The sequence below is a fragment of the Austrofundulus limnaeus genome, unplaced genomic scaffold (genome assembly GCF_001266775.1).
Source record: "Austrofundulus limnaeus strain Quisiro unplaced genomic scaffold, Austrofundulus_limnaeus-1.0 Scaffold1783, whole genome shotgun sequence".
Lineage (NCBI taxonomy): Eukaryota > Metazoa > Chordata > Actinopteri > Cyprinodontiformes > Rivulidae > Austrofundulus > Austrofundulus limnaeus.
The window spans coordinates 7,625-22,265 of NW_013954185.1; positions in this window are offsets into that span (position 1 = coordinate 7,625).

The window sequence follows — 14,641 nt, forward strand, 5'->3', positions numbered from 1 at the left end:
ATTTTATAGTCACATAATCTGAATGCTTTTGCCTAAAACTTGGACATTAACTCTTTGCATCAACTCTTGTTTATTTCACAAATCACTGCACAGATTTTAATGAAACTCTTCAAAAATAGCTGACATTTYTAACTACATCTACGCAACCAGTTAGCATCATCTGAATGAAAATTAGCCATTGTGCTAACTCTGGCGCACTTATATTATTTTCAGTGTTGATAAATGTGATCTGCCCTTTTAAACAAATCAATGAAATGAAACTTTTCTAACAACRTGAAAACTCACAGACACATTGCTGTCTGCTCTTTCTACTTATTTACTCTTGCTACATTTTGCAGCTCAAATGTTTGMAAACCACTCAAACCCAAACTGCACTCCATCCTTACACCCATCCTCACAATTTGAACACCTGTGCTAYCATATTTAAACATCCGGAATAGATTGCACGTTCTGTTATTTTACAGGCAAAGTAAATGAAAATCTTCTTTTTTTCATCTCACAAAGTAAAGCACAAATGAGTAAACAGTAATTATTGTGTGTGTAGTGTGAAAGCCATTAGTTTGTCGAATAAATTCATTACATTTTAAAAGACTCAGTAGGACGTAAGAGGTTTGGCAGTAATCATTATAAGCTCTTTGTCGATGACGTTCCCACACCTTGCAGATTGCTCACTGGGCATCAACACCGAGGAGCTGAAAATGAAGCTGACTGATGCCAACAAAGCAGGAAAAAGGGATCAAAGTGCTTTAAAGCTGCATGAGCCACCGGCTGAAATGGTTAGAAACAGCAAACAAGATGTGGAAGAAGAAAATCAGCTTTAAAATGAAACTTAGTGTTGGAGAAAAGGGAAATAAAACCCCACAAAATGACCAGAGAGGATTTGTAGATATCACCAGATTCATAAAGTAAAAGTATTTTTGAAGGTTTATCAGATTTGTACAGTCTCATCATTTTTTTATTTAATTTTTTTCTTTAGTGACGTTCAATCAACCACTACACAAATTCCCCTTTGTGGTTCCTAACCAGACCTGGGTTCTGCTTCATGCAACAGTTTTTTTTGTTGTATTTTAGGAACTGTGTTGTGCTAAACCCGCTCTCCGGCTCGGCGTCACAGAGAGAGCATAAAAAGAGAATCTGAGCCGACGTGAAGCAAAGAGGCAAAGAAAATAAAGTCTGATTGTTTGGAGACGAAATAAGGAATTTGCACACGCTCAGTGGGGTCTGAAGGAAACACGTTACAGCAAAGCATTAATATTTAGAAAATGCTTGCTTTAAAAAAAGAAACGGCAGTTGCTAAATATAATCAGAACACAGAAGGCAGACGTTTAAAGTTGAGTTGGTTTGTTTGTAGGGAGCACTCAAAACGACAAAAGTTGAGCAAATAATTACACCATCCATCCATCCATCCATCCATCCATCCATCCATCCATCCATCCATCCATCCATCCAGGGACAAAGTTCATGAAGCGCAGAAAGGCCCAGAGCTCTCTTTCGTCAGCCACCTCTCCCTGCTCTTCTGGAAGGATTCCAGGATGTTCTCAGGCCAGTTGTTTTAACAACAAAAATCTACTTTCATCTGGTTAATTTGGTCAAAATGAATTTCTTCCCAAAMTGAGATTGTTCAAAGAGCTACAGTATCTTCACCAGGTAAGATATTAACTGTTCATAACCTTTTCACAAAGGCCTGAAAAATAGTTTTGCACTAAACCCTTTAGGAGGATGAAAACGGAGGAATTGAGTTATCTCCTGAAAAATCCAACCATCTTTGTCACCTGCTCCGATGAGGTCATCCTCTCATTCTTTATTCTCGTTTGAATCTAATTTCCCCTCGTAACGACAGCTGAGAGTGATAAATGGTGGCTCACTTCACCAACTGTGGACGACATCCTGCCTCTCTTACACACACACACAACACGCACAGATTCAGACTGTCACAGCTTCGGGTGTCCATGCTGTACAATATGAGCATGTCAGTGTGACTTTTTCATCTTTCATGTAGAACTGAAGCAGTCAAATGTCTGAAGCAAACTAATAGCTCCAATTTCCCTGTAAGCATTCATCAAACTCCTGTCAGCTTCAAGCTGTTCGCGGCGCATTATGAGAAAAAGAAGATGGCTCCTGCGTTAGAGAGCAGGATTAATCCAGCAGGAGTGAGTGACACCAGAGAGATATGCAGGAAAAATTAAAACTTCATTCCAGTTCTCTCCTTTTATTTGTTTATGCAAATGGGAGGCACCAGAAATGGCTCTGCAGCAGTTTTGCTCGCCCACTTCTGTTTGTCAGCTGTGTCGAGTTTGCAGGTGCTGATGAAATACAGTCTGAACAGCTGCTGTATATTCACTGTAAGATATGATTTATTAAAAAGGTCACGGAAGTCAATGTTTCGCAGAAACATGCAGGTGGTTCTTAATGCTATTCATTAAAATGTCACAGGCCTCAAAGAGCTGTTTGTGAATTCAAATGGCAGCGAGGTCAGTGATTTAAAAAGCAGCTTTTTTTTCTATCAGCAACCACAGTAGGTATGATAACATGAGTTCACACAGGGTCAGGTTGCAGGAAAATAGAGGTTGTGCTTCTTAAAATAAAGTTTAAAGCTGATTAATGGACTGATAACGATTCAGGTTCACAAACATTTAAACAGCTGTTATTGTTCATGATTTCTGAGGGGTTTTAAATTTTATTTTTCATGGTTTCTGTGTTTTTTAGTTTCTCCTGAGTTTAGTTCTTTAATGATCTTTTTCTCTAGCTCATGTTTTCTTTTTTTGTTTTTTTTTTTTTTTAGGATTGATGATCTTTGCTGTAAAATTGATCTCACTTTGTTTTTATTTTATGTCAAAGTTCAGCTCAAATCCAAGGTTAGGTTCAGTGGAGAGTTTGAAAAAAAGCAGAGTTTAGTTCTAACTTTACTGCTGAGCTAATGGCTTGTCTGAAGACCAAAGTGGACTGCTGTCATCTTAAAACAAATGTCAACACTTTAAAAAAACTAATAGCTTCACAAAAATGTTCCTCCAATTGGAAAAAAACTGTATAGGTCCTCTGGACGGGTTCTTCTCTAATGAAACGTTTCGTCTCTCCTCCAAGAGACTTCTTCAGTCTGAGAGTTTCAGGCAAAATTCAGGCTTTTAAGCCCTGCCTCCATGTGACTGATACTCACATCACATGGCTATTGTTGACACCTAATTAACACTCATTGTTAACAGGGGGTGGAGTGATACTGGCAATAGCAGCACTGTAGGAGGGGGACAACTGAAAACGGAGGCCTCCACCTCTGTTTCATGATGGACGGTCTTTCTTCACAAAAATGGCTTCTTTTACTCCTCTCTCAAACCAWCGTTCCTCTCTATCAAGAATGAGAACATCCTCATCTCTGAAAGAGTGACCGCTGGCCTGTAAATGAGTGAAAACTGCAGAGTTCTGGCCATTAGATGTAGCTCGTCTGTGTTGGGACATTCTTTTGAACAGTGGTTGCTTTGTTTCCTCGATGTATAACTGGTCGCAGTCCTCCTGGCACTTAACAGCATATACAACATTGCTCTGTTTGTGCCGGGGCACCGGATCTTTGGGGTGAACCAGCCTTTGCYGTAATGTGTTTTGGGGTTTGAAAGCCACTGGGACATCATGTTTAGAAAATAAACGTCTCAGTTTCTCAGAAACACCYGCAACATACGGAATAACCACTGGTTTGGGTCTGGGTTTGGGGTCTTCATTTTCACCTGAAGGTTGCATGGAGTCCTGTCTGTGTTTCCTGTCTGCTGCTATTGCCAGTATCACTCCATCCCCTGTTAACAATAAGTGTTAATTAGGTGTCAATGATAGCCATGTGATGTGAGTATCAGTCACATGGAGGCAGTGCTTAAAAGCCATAATTTTGCCTGAAACTCTCAGACTGAAGAAGTCTCTTGGAAGAGAGACGAAACGTTTCATTAGAGAAGAACCCGTCCAGAAGACCTATACAATTTTTTTCTTTTTGATTTTTTACCTGGATTACTGAGATGCATCAGGTAGTTCCTCCAATAGCTTTGAACAGTAATAATGTGAAAGACTCTTTTCATTATTTACGCAGTAAATCTGCTGTTTGTTATTGATAATGACTCACCTGAAACACAAATATATTGAATCAGAAAAATAAAAGTGGGGTTGGGGGGGAGATCAGCTGTTTGCAAATTTAGCTTTATTGTTTTTTTACAGTGAAATTTGATGATCACTGAATGCTTTTACTCTAAATTATTGTTCAATGAAGAGAAATAATCTGTTTTTGGTTTTCTCTGTGAAGCTGTGGCCTGTGTCTGGGCCTGCGAGATTGGGTTAGTTTAAAAAAATCTGCATCTTTACCACTAGATGTCTCTAAATCCTTTTCTTCATACCTTTATGATTGATGAGAATAGAAAACAAATTTAAAACAGTTTGATTTGGTAATACTGTGCAGTTCAAATTAATTTCACACAAATAGCTATGACAATAGTAACATTAAAGATATTAACAAACATGAACAATGTGACGAGGGTTTGGTGATTTACTGTGAAGCATTTACCTGATGAGGCTGGGACTTATGGTTTTACTATTATGCACAAAACTGAATACTTCTTTATTTCTTTTGTTATTTCCTTTTTTATGTCACATAAAGGATGAAAAACACAGATACTGACATTTTACAACTTCATTGCCTAAAGGTGCCTAATCCTCAAGGCTCACTACCCTGAATGTTTTACATGCTCCTCTGTTTTGACACCTGATTTGATTAAAAGAGTGATTAATGAGCTTCAGCAGAACTTAAAGACTTGCAGAGAAGCAGCAAAACAACTAAAACCTGCAGGATGCTGGCCCCCGAGGGACCTGGACTGGACCCCACTGGCCTAAAATTCAGAGTCGGATGATACTTAGCTGCTACCATGTCAAATTTCAGCTCATTATCTGCAACGTAAACTTAGTTTTTGTTAATTTTCCGATTGCTAAGGTCAAGTAGCTGTGGCGGCCATATTGAACTGTGCTGACTCTAAATGTTTATCAGTTGTAAAAGAACATCCACTGATTACTTCCTGAGTGTTTCATTAGAATTGGACCTACATATTTTGCTAACTCCCACAAATAAATGATCAGAGGTACGCAGGAAGCAACTTCCCGTCTGTTTTTTCTGTCTYGTCTTGTTTCAGAAGAAGCCCAGATGAGTGGAAGTGCTCTGACACTGAGTTACTGTTCTGCTATCTGGAGTTAAACAGTCAAGGCTGAGCTGGTTTCCATCTCCTGGCTGCAGCAGRTTTTAACAATAAATGTATTCAGGAAAAAAAACCTGAGGGAGAGTTCCTGCTCAGACGGACAGACGGACACTGAGAGTGACAGAAATCAGAGGCGGACTGAATAAATCCACAGAAAGCTTTCCAGAATGCCAGCGAACATCACATCCTGTCCTGTCGGTGTGTCTGCAGCAGTTTATCTTTGTGCGCGCAGCATGAAAACATTCTGTTACAGCCTTGCTGAATCTGATTTTCGAAATGCACTTGACCTCAAGAGGATGATTTAAAATAAAAAAATTAATAAATAAAATGGAATACGAGGCTGAAAACGCCCAGCCGTGCAAGTTGTGCAGTTTTATATCTGTGCCTTTTTTCCACACCGAGACAATCAATTCTCCACACGTGGCAGTGATATCTATTTCCTGATGCACACTCATCCATCATTTACACTTTTCACCTGTCTTCCACAGAAATGCCCACGTCAAAGTCAGATTTTTATTGTAAAAAAAAAAAACGGCTGAAAACCTGGAAATTTATGGGCCCCTGCAAATACAGGTCTGAGGAATCAACKGGGTCACCTGACCCCTCCACACTGTGGCAGAACATTATGAACGCTGTTAAAACATTTAATAATCATCATAAAGACTTTCAATTTTCCATCAAACATAATACATATTTTTTCACTATTTTAACCAGACTTTGCTACTTTTACTTTTTGCAACTTTTAAATTTTAGCTAATGTTCTGTTTCGTTCAGATTAAACCCATGTTTACTTCTGCTACTTATAGCTTTTAGCTAGCCTTTTGCTACTTTTAGTTTTATCTAACCTCCTGCTGCTTTCAGCATATATAACATTATTTATATATTTAGCTTTTAGTATTTGAAGCTTCTAGCTCTAACCATTTGCTGCTTTTAGATAGTTAGTCTTCTCTTACTTTTTGCTTTTTTTTGCCTTTAGCTATTTTAGTTACTTTTTAGCTTCTAGTTCTAGCTTTAACTTTATCTAGAATTTAGCTATTTTCTTTTGTCAGTGCTTTATTACTATTAACTTCCAACTAGCCTTTTGCTTATTTTAGGTAATGTTTTGACAATTAATTGTTTTTCTTTTAGTTAGCATAGTGCTTTTTAGCTTATTTTTAGCCACTTATTTCTGTTTGCTTTCTGTCAGTATTTGGCTTTTTTAGCTTTGTCAAGTCACACAGCTTTGATTCACAGCTACACTTGTTCTTCTTTTTCCCTCTAAATATGTTGTTTGTCAACATAACAACAGATTAATCAACACTTTTTCAATTGGTTTTGTAAAAGTAGTGTTTTCTTCGAAATGCAGCTTTTCTTTTTTCTCTATTTCATTAATTTATTCTTCATCAACCAAATAAGGAAATGTGCTGAAACGCAACAATCAAATGAGCTTCATTACTTTGTGTTGTAAATAACAACCTTTTTTTTTTTTACAGTTTATTACTTAAAATGTTGTCAATATTGAAATATAAACTTTAAATTGTGAGCATCAGTATTCATTTTTATCAAGAAGCCTGCAGCCTGTCTTTACATGTGTCGACATCCTGATATATTTCAGCTGCAGAATCATTTATACCAGACGTCATGACTAATTTAGACTGAGCGACAGCGCTCACATTTGACCTCTTTAGGGAGAACGCGTCTGAGCTTATGTATGCTTTTCATGTAAAAYGTTACATAATAACTGCAGGGGAAACACTGCATTATGTAAAACAAATAAGAATAGTCTTGTTATCTATTAACATATTGTCCCTCAGTGGGGAAATTAATTCTCTGCTTTTTTCCTATTGCACATTTGAGTGCACGTGGAGGGGGCTGCAGGTGAAGGGGGGTGGAGGGTTTAAGGGCCTTGCTCAAGGGTCATCTTCTCTAACCTCTGCCCCCGCCCCCGATCTTTTTCCTTTTAAAATAGTTTATTCTGTTCCTCGGAACCAAATACATTTAAAATGCCAAATAAAACTCAATATCTACTTTTTTATTAATTAATTAATTAATTACTTTATTTATCTATCTATCTATCTATCTATCTATCTATCTATAAATAAATAAATAAATAAATAAATAAATAAATAAATAAATAAATAAATAAGTCATTGGCTGGCTGGATTAAAGCCCCCTAGGTTGGATGTGGTCCCCAGGTCAACAGTTGAATAGTCCTGCTCTAAAGTTTAATCGTTTTTGGATTCACATTTTATGGGTATTGTCATGAAAATTTGTTCAGCTCGTTTTGATTGAAGATGCTTTTTGTTTGAATAATAAAAAACACAAATTTACCTCCATAGAAATTTGGATAACTGAGAAGGGAGACACTGAGCTAAATAAGTGAAGGAATTTCTTTATTATTATTATTTTTTGAACCAGCAGGGGGCGACGCCGAGCAGCTCAGGTACCCGAATAATCTCCAGCTTGACTCCGAGCAGAAAGCAGCACACGGACTCCAGAGCCGAGGAGTGGCAGAGGTAAACCTGGTCGTACCTRAACCGAGAGCAGCAGGGAGTGTAAGAAAAAGAAGAAGAAGAAAAAACTTTGAATTTTGTGTCTCTTTGAGCCGTGAAGGAGGGAGGCTGCCATGTCTTCCAGCGGCTGCACGCGGGAGGGAAACGGGAGCTTCACCTGCCGAGCCRCTGCTTCCATTACCGGACAGGTAATAACAATCACCTGAAGCCCACAAGCTGAAGCTCCGAGGAGAGTTTTCTGCCTGCAGCCGGTGGATGTTCCGTCATGGAGCTAAACAGGACACTTCGAGTCATGCTGGCGCTCATATGGATCCTCCCAGGTAGGCTAATTAATTTATATTACCAGCGAAACCTGTGACTTTCCCCATTATGTAGCTACTTTGTTTAAAAAATAAAGAGGAATAAAACTGTGCTTTCTCTTCTACTTTTTTGTAAAGCTGTCAAACAGACTAAAGCAACACAGTTTTGCTCTTAAATAACCCATCTCTCCACACCACACAGAGTTTTAATCTTTAATTGTGATGAAYAAAGTTTGACAAAAGGCAGCTTTGTGTGTCGCTGCATACTTKAATTGAATTCAAATCCCACAAGACTTTCCCACATTTAACCCAGTTCTGTATGAGTTGGGAACTGTTAATRTAAAAATAAAAACAGAAGCAAGTGCAGGAATCATAAACCCATATCTTTTCATGCCTAAAACCAGTAAAAAAAAAAGTCTAAATATATGTATTTAGAAAAACAAAATAAGGCCATTTTAAATTTTATGGTGGCTACCAAGTGCTGTAAAAGTAAGTGATGTGAATAACAAACATTTTTGCAACAAGTCAGCAGGAAAACTGCGTATAAAAAGAGCCTTTTTAAAGACGCTGAATCTCTACAAGTAAAACTTGGCAAAGGGTCTGCAGAATAAAATGGAATCTAAAGATAGTGGGTCAAATTCCACAAAGGGAAATTGAGAAACATTAAATGATATTAAAAATATGGCAAGAATCTGGAAAGATCCCAAAGGACAAGACTGAAAGTCACTATTGGACGTCCATGATCCAGATTTCATTAAGGACATCCATATAAACACAGAAACATTTCCACAAATCATTCTTTATAAATACTGTTCACTGAGCCATCAACGAATGCAGGTTAAAGCTCTATCGTGCAATGAAGCAGAAACGCTGTTGTCGTCTCTGGCTGGAGAACTGTTCTGTGGTCAGACAAATCAAAATTTGAGTTTCTCTTTGGAAACGATGGACAACATGTCCTCAGTGTAAGAGTAAAAGGACCGTTCAATTTATTATAGTGCAAAATTCAAAAGCCTGCTTCGCTGATGGTATAGGGGTGCTTTTGTGTCCATGAGCAGCTTACACATCTGGCACCTTCAATGCAGATAAATATGTGTACAGGTTTCAGAACAACATATGTTCCCATCCCATCCAAAYAAAACATTAAATAAATAAATTAATAAATAAAAAAAGCTCCAGGACTGCGGAGTTACAGAGTACTGTTAAAAAAGAGAGGATGCTTCATAGTGTGAGATGTGTTGTGGCCATCAAATTAAAAATAAATCTTTTTTCCCAAAAAAAAAAACAATTCAGTTTCTTAGTTTAAGCTTTTGATAAGTTTAATGGGTTTTATTGTTAATAAAATATGGATTTACAAGATTTGCACTTGGCGTTGTAAACCAAATCTCAACTTGTCCAGAATTAGAGTTGTACTTCCTGATCGTTTATGTCATAAAGACCCCCACCCACCCACAATCCTCCATCCTCCTTCCTCCCCTGCTTCCCTCCAGGATGAAGACTTTGAACTCGCGCAGGAACAAGCTCGCAGACAATTCATAAAATAAAAGCCTATGTAATTTTCATGGCTGCGGAGTCCTCYATGGCTTCTGTTTGTGTTTGTTTTAACAGAGGAGCCCTTTCTAAAGCTCACAGGCAGCAGAGCACTTCATCTTAATGTTGTTGCACGCTTGAACGCTCGAATGAATTTCAAAGAAGTCGAACTTTGTTGCTTTTGTGCCTTTTTGTACTCTCTTTCTGTCTTTCTTTGAACCGTTAATGTCGTCTGTGGGGTTAAAAATAACATAGAAGCACCTTGAAGATGTCATTAAAAAGGACGGGATAAAGAAAAAGTCCCAGCTGTTGCATTAAGAAGGCTTACTGGATGGAGACAGCCGCTCTGGCTGGAACACTGTTTTCAGGAAATAATCATAGCATACCTCTGTAATGTTGATTAAATATATTTTAATTTGTGTTTGAATTGGTTTGGTTTGCTCTGGTTTGAAGCAGCGTCAAACCATSAACACAAAGGGAAGCGTCTCTTCGGTTCACATGTGTTGCAGTTTACCAAAGCCCACCTAAGATAAAGTCTGTGGTTTTAATGAGGGGCTTCTGGGTTGAAGTCGCTGTGGCGTGTCATTACATCTGCCGCCGTTTTGAGTCGAGCTGASTGGAAGGAAACAAAGGAATTGGGTTTGCGGCTCGCTGCAGAGCAACTCCAGCCTCTTCCTGTTCTGATGATTAAAAATGTTCATTTTAATTTGAACTTTTTCCTTCTTTCTGTGAAGCAGTCAAGTCAGTTTCTCCTGTCAGGAACATGTGAACTGAGTTTAAATGAGCCGAGGCCGTCCATCTTGTATTGATGGAACACACTGGTTTATTGACTTTATGTTAGAAGGATCTAAAATAATTAGAAAAATGCATTTTTAGTAAAAAGCTAAATGTGGTGTGAATGCTGAGTGGGAAAAAATGCTGCTGGGAAAAAAAAACTAAACTGAGATGTTAAAACCAAAAGAAGTAAAAATAGCTGAACACAAGCTGGAAGATTAAAGTAGCAGCAATCTAGCTAAAGGTAGCAAAAGGTTAACTAAAATAAAAAAGGTAATGATTGCTAGAAGCTATCAAAAGTCTAGCTAGAAGCTAAAAGTAATGAAAAACAAGCTAGAAGCTAAAAGTGTAAAAACCCTGGCTAGAAGCTAAACTGTCAAAGAATACTAGCTAGAAGCTTAATGTATCAAAAAAAATATCCTGATGCATCTCAGTAATCCAGGTAAAAAAATTCAAAAAGAAAAAAATTGTATAGGTCTTCTGGACGGGTTCTTCTTTAATGAAACGTTTCGTCTCTCCTCCAAGAGACTTCTTCAGTCTGAGAGTTTCAGGCAAAATTCAGGCTTTTAAGCCCTGCCTCCATGTGACTGATACTCACATCACATGGCTATTGTTGACACCTAATTAACACCTATTGTTAACAGGGCGTGGAGTGATACTGGCAATAGCAGCACTGTAGGAGGGGGACAACTGAAAACGGAGGCCTCCACCTCTGTTTAATGATGGACGGTCTTTCTTCACAAAAATGGCTTCTTTTACTCCTCTCTCAAACCAWCGTTCCTCTCTATCAAGAATGAGAACATCCTCATCTCTGAAAGAGTGACCGCTGGCCTGTAAATGAGTGAAAACTGCAGAGTTCTGGCCATTAGATGTAGCTGTCTGTGTTGGGACATTCTTTTGAACAGTGGCTGCTTTGTTTCCCYGATGTATAACTGGTCGCAGTCCTCCTGGCACTTAACAGCATATACAATATTGCTGTATCAAAAAAATAGAAGTGTCGAAAGAATAGCTAAAAGTTTTGATAGACTAACTAGAATCTAAAGCTATTGAAAGACCAGTAGCTCAATGTAACAAACCTTTAGCTAAAAGTTTCAAAAGACTAGCTAGAAGTTAAAAGTATAAAAAAGACTAYGTAGAAGCTTAACATATCAAAAAAAACCTAACTGAAAGCTGGAAGTGACGAAAGACAAGCTATTAGCTAAACGTTTCTAAAGATTAACTGGAATATAAGCTAGAAGYTAAAAGTTTTTGTCTTTTGAAACAAGTTTTTTGTGAGCTACTTTTAGCTTCTAGATAAAAGTATCAAAAGATTAGTTAGAAGCCAAAAGTATTGAAAGGTGGTTTAATGACAAGTATTGAAAGGTGGTTTAATGACAGAAAACTTTAGAGATGGTAACAGCTTAATGACAATAAAAGTTTAAAGACAGAAATAGTTAAAGACGCTAACAGTTTATTACAACATTTTTCTGTTGATTTTTCTATTGAAATCTTTGGCTGTCTTTAGCTGAGTCACTGACAGCTGGTTCATAATGAGGCTGGAGCCACTTGGCTGCTGTGCTGTAAGCTGATGTTTACCAGACTTTCTTTTTTTTTTTTTAAATAAAATAACTCTGAGCTTAGGGTAATTCTGATTTGTGATTAGCTTAATAAGAAATTAGTCTGTCATGGTCCAGACTTTGAACAGTGTTCCCTTCAGGCTGCTGCATAAAAATGAACCATCAGTGAAGAACTGCTCCAAGTTTTCACAGCTGGCAAAAAATAAAAAAATAAAAAAAATTAAAAAACTCAGCTCTGAAGATATTTATTTTAATCAAAAATAAACTCGGTTAATTGATACTAACATCTAATATAAATAATTTTAGAACTTACTGCCCAAATTAGATWTTTATAGATATGTAAAACAAGCTAATATATGTAATATATTTTGAAAATAAATATCTTTACAATTTGTCTGACTTGAATTCCAACTAACACAAATTTCATGTTTTTGTGTCTGTTAACGGTTTAGCATAATTTTTGATTGTGATTAAAATTCTCTTCAGCCTGTGCAGTTAGAGAGGACACTGCTCTACTTAAGTCTTTGTGTAAGAGTGGGGGTTAATAAATAGGTCTTAACCCCGTGAGACACTCTAAGACACTTAGTTTAAGTGGGAATAGCTCAAAGGCAGTTTGGACCATTTCAGTTTAAAGCCTATAATGTGTTTTTAATGCTAGATAAGTCTCGTTCTAGTGTGCTAATTCTCTGTCAGAGTTGATCTTTTCCAATAGTTTACATTCTTTTAGAAACTTTTAATTTCTGCAATTTTGTTGTAGAAATAACCAACAGTGACACGGCTTATTTATKTCTGGAAGACGTGGCCTGTAGTTTGTCCCAAAAACAAAAAAAGAAAAAAAAGTTTGTTTGATAATTTAGGAATTAGTCTTAATCAATATTTTGATCAGATATTTTCTTCATTGGAATAATGGCCCACTATTTCTATGAAGAACAACATATTGCACATCACCTTTTGAGTTTTAGACTGAGATCAACTTAAGTTCAGAAACGTTAAGCCTTTTTGGTCAAATCTTGAAAATGTATTGTCACTGCACTGGGATAATTAGATTGGGTAAAATCTGTCAGCACGGAGTAAACAATGTGAATGACTCTAAGCTATTACCAAACAAAAGTTTAGTCCAATATTTATAAAAGTGTCTGAGTTAATTAAAACTAGTGGTTCATAAGATATTTTGCTAACAGACAGGCTTGACTCCAACTGTTAATATAGTAGCACTAAAATTGCATGTAGRGGATGACTCTCAGCTACTACCACACCAAATTATTGTTCAATATCCGTGAAAGCGACTGAGTTGTAGCCATTTTTTTTCTAAAGTATATTAGCTGTGATGGTCATCTTGAATCTGGTTCAGGTTGCAGCCCACTTAGACCGTGGCCCATGTAAGCCACACCCTACATGGCCCGTAGACAGTTCATGTTTGTGTGATGCTACCCCATTGCCATGGTGTTACGTTTTCTGTCACACGCCTTCAGCTGGAACATTTATTCACACATTTTTTTCACAGGAGGTTCAACTTCACTCAAGTATTATTAAAAAAMTTTACACATAAATAAAGAAAAACATTAATATTTTGGGGGGTTTAGCTCCAGTATCAGTACTTGTAATTGTTTCATTAAAATCCATCCAGTATTTCATGAGATATTTTACTAACAGACAGGAAATTTTTGTCTAAGAATGATCCTAATTAATTTTTTCAAGTGCCGATGGTCCTTCTGTTAATTGCTCTAGTGTTTAACCAAGTGGCTCATCATTCTCCCCTCCTGCAGTCAAACATGGAGCTGCTGGTTTTTCCTCACTCTTCCCTTTCAGCCGCTGACAAAACACCCTGATGTACCTCTCCTGAGCCCCTTTACCGAGCCGTATCTCGCTTTTCTGCAGCGAACTGGTAAATTACCACCAGATCCAAGCGTGGCTCCRTGATGCTGACACATACCTCAGTGTGGGGCCGTTTGATGAGGCATCCTAATTGACCACAGTGCCTCTGTGTGTCTTGAACTCAGTGAAGACCCCTGTCGAGGGCGCAGGAACTCTGAAGGCAGGAAGRAGACGTGAAGAACTCTGTCGTGTATAACTGGGCCAACCTAATTGGCTCGCCACATCATAAAGACGGTGGCGAACCGAGGCATGCTCCCACACACGGCAGCTGCTTCATGTTCGTACTGATGAGCGTGGATCAGAATCTCAGGTCATCCCATGTGGACGGCTGCAGCSGTGGAGGGTGGCAGGTGGCGACTGGAGCTGATGAAACTTTGTGGCAGGAGATCTCTGATGGTAACTYTGACAGAGAGAATCCTCTTACAAATGTTGAGGTATTAGCCTGTTGTGAGAAGTAAGTCTCAACCTGAGAAGAAAAACAGAGTTCCTGCAGATCCTTGAAAAGTCTTAAGACAGTGAAATCATCCATCCAAAAAAAGTCCTTAATTAGCCTTAAAATGCCTTAAATCAATTTTCAGAGGTCTTAAAAATGTTAACACATTGTAAGTAAGATGATTGTAATTCATCTCAAAKATTAAAATAATTAACATTTTTTTTCTTTTACTTATCCATGGGACACGAAGGTTTGAATAAAGACCAGTGTTTTTTGGAGACCGATGGGTTCTTCATCCATCCCCAGCAAACATAACCGTAATTTATCAAATTTGTATAACAGCTCATTGTTTTATGGTAAAAACAAACTTCCGAGTAAAATTGTTGTAGTTTTTTTTTCCATTTATGTTTATTGTAAAGTTGGTATTAAATTTCATTTCAAGTGGAATTAAAAAGTCTTAAATTTAACTTGC